Source organism: Atta colombica, unplaced genomic scaffold (genome assembly GCF_001594045.1).
Source record: "Atta colombica isolate Treedump-2 unplaced genomic scaffold, Acol1.0 scaffold261, whole genome shotgun sequence".
Classification (NCBI taxonomy): Eukaryota; Metazoa; Arthropoda; class Insecta; order Hymenoptera; family Formicidae; genus Atta; species Atta colombica.
The window spans coordinates 206031-212624 of NW_017259361.1; the positions used below are offsets into that span (position 1 = coordinate 206031).

A 6594-nucleotide genomic window follows, 5' to 3' on the forward strand; every position below is an offset into this window, starting at 1 on the left:
AAAATATATCTTTGCATATAACGAATAGTTATGATTTACAAATATAACGCGTATGTCTCGATTCTAATGCCACTACATGTATTAAGGCATTTGTGATAATCTGTATGTGCATCTTCTTCATTGTGGAATACATACAAAATTCACCGAGTAAGTTCGTTATTCAATCCATCTTCATCTCTAGGTCGGAAACTTCACAAATCATCGTTACTCAATCGATAGAGTATGGAATCCAGCTTTGGCAATTAAGTCACAGTGTCCTTGTCTCATGGGACGTAGTAGAGGCGGGTAGTAAGGGAAGAAGGATTTACTGCTGTTTAACCCTCGGAAACTTCATCGATAAATAAGACATACAAGAGCGTCGGCATCCGCTTGCTGGGGGCGATGGAACAGTTTGTTGTCCCAACAGAGATCTGATTGCCCGTTAGTGGACTCGAGTTAGCGCCATTTCAGACTTTCACGGGTCTTCACCGAGTAAAAGAGATCTAGAACGTGAGAAAGAGAGGATATTACAGCAAGAGAGAGCAAAATCCCATTCATTGCTAGAATTTCGTTTCGAAGAGAAGGGGCAAGTGCGAACTCCTGATTAGCAACTTTCCTTGTTTCTTGAGAGAACGGACAATCATCGTCTAATTTATCAACCAATTCAATCTCTCTTTTTTAGTTACTTTTTCGCTATCGCGTCTTTTTTTTATTCCTTCTGTTTTTATTCCGCTTCTAATCGCCAATATAACATTTTCTCATATTTCTATATTAATTTTTATGCATTTATTTTATTATTTATATTTAATTATTATTTAATTTCTATTGCAATTTTGAGACATATTTTGTTTTCAAAGTCTCGCGTTAAATAGAGAAGACTATATTATGTCTTGAGAACAAGATAGAAAAGAATGAGAAAATACTTAGCGAAAAGTTAAATGAACTCGAAAATGATTTATGAATTATTAAAGTCTTCATTCTAATGGTATTCCGTTTATTTAGTTTAAACTACAAGTAATTAATATTTATACATTATCAATGTAAACTATAATATAATTCAAACAAATTTTTTCTTAATATTCGGAGTTATCCGCCGTCGTACGAAGAACGAAATAATTCCGCCTAATCTCGGATTTTGTTTTTTGTTTAAAATTATAATTTATATTAATAACATATAAATATTAATTATTATGTTACAGTTTAAAGCTAATACTTTTTGTCTAAATACATCTATAAATATTATTAATTGTCTTTATTTAAAATTTTTTTTATCTATTCGCAATTTCTCTCTTTCTCTCTTTCTATTCGCACTCTTCATCTCTTAGATCAAAAACATTAGAAAACATAGTATAATATAGTATTTACATTTAAATTGTATGTGCGTTCTACGACGACATTACAGTGTAGTTCATTGAATGCGAAAAATAAAAAGTTGTTATTAATTTTAATATACTGTAATAATTCTCGTTTACTCTTTGCAATTTTTCGACACTCTTCTATGTTATTAAATAATATTTTAATTTTATTAATGTTATCTTCAAGTAAATATCCCCAAGTAGACCAAAAAATTAAGAAATTCTGTCCTCCAAAAATAGATATTTAAAAGAGTCTAACTTCGTAAAAAATGATATAATGGTGTTTATCAGAAAGAATTTTAAAGCTTAGAGTCTCTGCTTTTGAGTAACACAATTAAAAATTGTTTGGAACTTAAATGAACAGTGTTTTCCGACTTTTGGTTGCTGAAAACAAATTTGGCAGCCAAATTGAACTATTATACATTAGATTTCAGAAAAAATTTAAAATGTATCAAAATTAGCGTTTTTAAAATTAATTTTTTAAATCATATTTACCATTTTTTGGGGCCAAAAAATTTGTTTATCAATATATTTTTTAATTTCATTTACTTTTATTTTAAAGTGCTATCTTTTTTCTATAATATATGAATTTATATATATTATTTATATTTATTATAGCATAATTTTTTTACATATATAATTAGCATTGAATTATTACATTGAATAGATAATTATCTATTCAATCTAATGATTTAATCTCTTGAGGGAATTTTCAAAGAAAAAATTATTTTATTTGTTTCCAATGTGTTTATTTAACAACTAGTTGAAAAGATAATCAAATATGGGCAACATATAATATCGTACATTTTAATTTATTAAGGAGATAAATTGAAATTTAATACAATCAAAAGTATGACATGTTTCAACTTAATCTTCTTTAGATATTTTATCATAATAAATATTAAAAATAAATTTACAAAATAATTAAATGTTGAAAAGAACATAGAACAAAATTATTGAAACCATATCAAAGATTAGACAAAATAATATTACAAATAAATAATATTAATCTTTATTAAGTCGGTGAATAGTCAGCTTAGATCCCGGAATTGTTTTGTCGTTCAGAAACAAGAAAAAAAAGTAGAATCCAAATGTAGTGATCAATATATAAAAAGTCAAATTGAAAGTCCTCAAGTGAAACTGAATATATATATGTAAAATAATTAAATTAATTTAAGAAATTAAATAGAAATTGTATAAAAAAACTTACTAAATTGAAAAATTAAATTCTAAGAAAATGTTTGTCCAAACAATGACTAACAATAATTTTTTTATAGCCTGATTCAACTTTTGTAAAAAAAGTTAATTAATCTATGCACCATTTTACTTTTATATCTGGGGGATTTTCTAATACAACATCACTGAGCTTTTTTACGCTCTTATAAGGTTAGGTCCTTCCCAATGACTTTGTAATTTCAGAGCTTTGTCTAGTTTGCTACGAGGATTGAACAACCAAATTTTCTGACTTTCCTCAAAATGTAAGGATCTAGCCTTTTAATTATTTAATTTAATCCCTTCAGATCTAGTTCCAACGAATTCGATTATGATTATTCCTTAGTTTCTCTCTTAAGTCTGAAATTATAATTAGAACTAGAATTCTCTTTCCTACCAAGAGAAGGTTATCTGTGTAATAAATCTATGTAATAAATCTAAAGACAAACGAAGTTCTCATCCTAAATACATTTTAGAAGGGAATACCCTGGTAATTTCATGTTTAGAAGTACAATATGATAATAGGAACATCAGAATCCACTGATTCCAATCTCTCTGATTCTTTGAAATAAATTTCGCCAAATAATTCAAAATAGTCTGATGCTAGGTCTCCCCACCTGCCCGTCAAATTGAGGCTGCAAAGTCGTAGTTTTTGTTTTCTCAATCCTTAAAAAAATTGTTATTTCCTTAAATAATTGCGATTCGAAATTCTTCCCTCGATCTGTATGGTATACCTTCTATGGGATATGTGTGCTTACAAAGCTAGTTAATGAAAGCCTCCGCTACAATATTAGCTCTTTTATTTTTTAAAAGAATAAACCCGGCAATTTCGTGAAGCAACCTACCAACAAATACTTGTTTTCTGAAGAAATTAAAAAAAAAATCCAAGAATATTTCGTTTGGATTCTTTTAAAAGGAGATCCAACATTTTTTTTTTGCAAAACATTGTGATTTACTCTTATTAAAAGAACACATAATCTACATCACTTTTTTATCTCCTTATGATCCAATAAAATCACTTTCTCATTTTTTTCGGAGTTTTATTTATACCGTAATGTCCACACAAAGATGAATCATGGGCTGCCTCAAAAATTTCTTTTATCTTCTCTCGAGAAATAACAATTTGTAAGATGCTAGTTTTTAAATTTAGAGTTATCCTTCTGATAAAAGATCCCATCTTTTATAACTAGAGCATCCCATTGAGACCAATAAAGGACTATGTTCAGTTTAGATTTCGATTGAACAGTATTGAGAGATAGCTAGGATTGTAGAGCATCAAAAAAATATTAGATATTAGATATTATATAATTAATTAAAAAGTTTCATATGCACAACTTTGTAAAATGAGTTCTTTGAGTGCTACAGCTATTCAAAATTCTCTATGATTATGTATTGTATCATGTATCTCTGATACAACATGATCATAATAGCAGACGTTGAATAGTTATCAGTGATTAACGATAGAAAATTTTAACAAGCGCTATAACTGAGTACAAAAAATTACTAATTGAGTATAAATAATTAAATGCGTAAAAGAAATTAAAAGAAGTAGGCTCTAACATTAAAGATGTTTCTTTAGAAAGTAGTATATTACAGAACATATTCATGTATTTTTCAAACAATTGATCTCTGATTAAATGTGAAAATCCTAGATATTGAGTGAAGTCTGTTGCGAGTGCATTTTGTTGCGCTTTTCATTAATCGCTATATAGTACTACGTTTATCATTTATGAAAATATCAGCAAAATTTGGGTCGATATATCTTGTTTTTTTGCAAGGTAAACTTTGCAAGTGCACATTTAGTATGACGCTATTCATTATGTCGATGGCAACTTATTTGAGGCAGCTTATAACAATCGCAAGAAATTTTTTTATTTAACTTAATCCAATGCCTCACAACAGTGTCCTTTATATCTTCAAAATAATCGAAATTTATTGTTGAACGTTGCTCTGTAACAATTAGATTAACAAATCGATCATATCAGTTACTTGATCCGCTGTAAAAACTTGGAATGTAATAGAAATCTTTGTCCATAAATACTTATATTATATAAACAATTCCGAATTTCTCTGACATGACGGCATAGATCGCGACCAGGAACTTAGTCGGATTAATGAGCTGTACCAAATATTTCACATATTACTTCAATGTTTTTGTAACAATTCGTTACTGTCGTCATCGCGGACAGGAATTGAATAAGACTAGTGATGCATGATCATAATAGTGAACTTTGGATAGTTCTAGCACTCTCTTATAAAGTTACTTATGAAACTTTTTATTCTCTTTTGATGCTTTAAAATTGTAGGCATGTCTCAAAGTCTCAAAGTTGTTCATCCGGAATCCAAATTTTTCTATAAAATTGGCCATAGTCTTTTAAAAAATGCATTTTATATTAAAATGAATAATACATTTATAATTTCTGATTAGTAATTCAAAATAAATTTTTTCACACAAAAATGATATGGATAAAAAAGACATTTTTGACATATTAGACCTCAATTATTTTGAAAACTGCGCTGGTAAAATTTGGTTTGTGACAATTTTTTTCGACATCTAAAAATTTAAGGACTATATTATTTGTTGTCAGACAAAATTTATAAAAAATATTTTAATAAAGTAATTAGAAAGATATGTTTTGTAAACTGATGTAATTGTACGTTAATATTTTTATGCACAGCACAGTAAGATGAATCAATCGATATTATGATAAATCTTTAAAAAATATTGTATCATACAGTTTGCAATGTGCAATTGTTTCTTTGAAAAGCAATTATGTAATTTCTTTATATCAATTAATTTATCTCATTCTGTGCATGAATTCTAGAGTTAATAAATATTGTTAGAAAATTAATCAAATATATTCTTTCTTTAATATATTATTGTTGATATTTTATACGAAATTCAATAACGATGGTTGACAGAATGGCGGACGAAGACAAACATGAAACATATAGAAAATGCGCGTGTCCGCCGATAACCGAAGTCTTCAGATTGAACGTGAAATATGTCTGCGGTAGTAAATCCTATCGGAAATGCTGTACCATTTTACCCCTTGGCAGTCCTGAATCGTATAACTATATAGGGGTTGACGTGATCTCTCGAAGAGGGGCCGAAATGTCGGAGCATCGAGTGTATGGAGGTCTTAAAGTTGCACGATAATCTTGAGACAGATTTAATATGGAGGCAATCGGCAACGCTTACGAAATCTATAACTGATATCGTTTATATTCTAAAAAAGGAACATTGTATCAAATTTTAAAAATCGGAGACTATTTCTTTATTATTCATCTTTAGTATAAAATTTTTAGCTTTTATTGAACATTCATTTTTATAATGTACATACATTGTATATATTGTTATTTTCAATGTATGTAATTATAAATATTTAAAACACCTATGTATAATACACGCAATTCTATGTTAATATATGCATACATATGTATGTCTATAATAATAATATTAATAATATGTAGTAATATTATATACACACTCTCTCTTATAAAAAGCGGTACAACAAAAATTCATCAATCCTCAAATGATCGTGACGTGGTAAATAATAAAGATAAAAATGATATGTTTAAAAATGTAAAATGATGAGCCAAATGTCCACTTAAAAAATATTTGAATGGCAATGGTCATTCTTTTTAAATGGGAGACAAAGCGAGAAGCAAAATTGATAATAAAGATTCAAGTTTACGATGGAGCATGGGGTAAATTAAGTCGTAATCCAATGGAGAAACATTCATAGGAAAGTATAAAATCTTTAAAATGCTCGTTTGCTGAGTTATTCCAAATTTAAAATATCACTGTTATTGAAGGTTAATTGAAGTTGTAATTTTTTTTCAACATGCATTGCATGAAGTTTGACTGATCGGAATTGAATCATTGCTCGCGCGCGCGTGCGTGTGCGTGTCATGCGTGCGTGCGTGCGTGCGTGCGTGCGTGCGTGCGTGCGTGCGTGCGTGCGTGTGTGTGTGTGTGTGTGTGTGTGTGTGTGTGTGTGTGTGTGTGTGCGTGTGTGCGTGCGTGCGTGTGCGTGTGTGTGAG

The 6594-nt window shown here is 29.1% G+C and overlaps 1 pseudogene; it reads left to right on the forward strand.

Moving 5' to 3' along the window:
• The window catches only part of LOC108689133, a 10104-nt pseudogene extending 4398 nt beyond the window's left edge, over window positions 1-5706 (forward strand).
• Window positions 5707-6594: the final 888 nt, after the last annotated feature.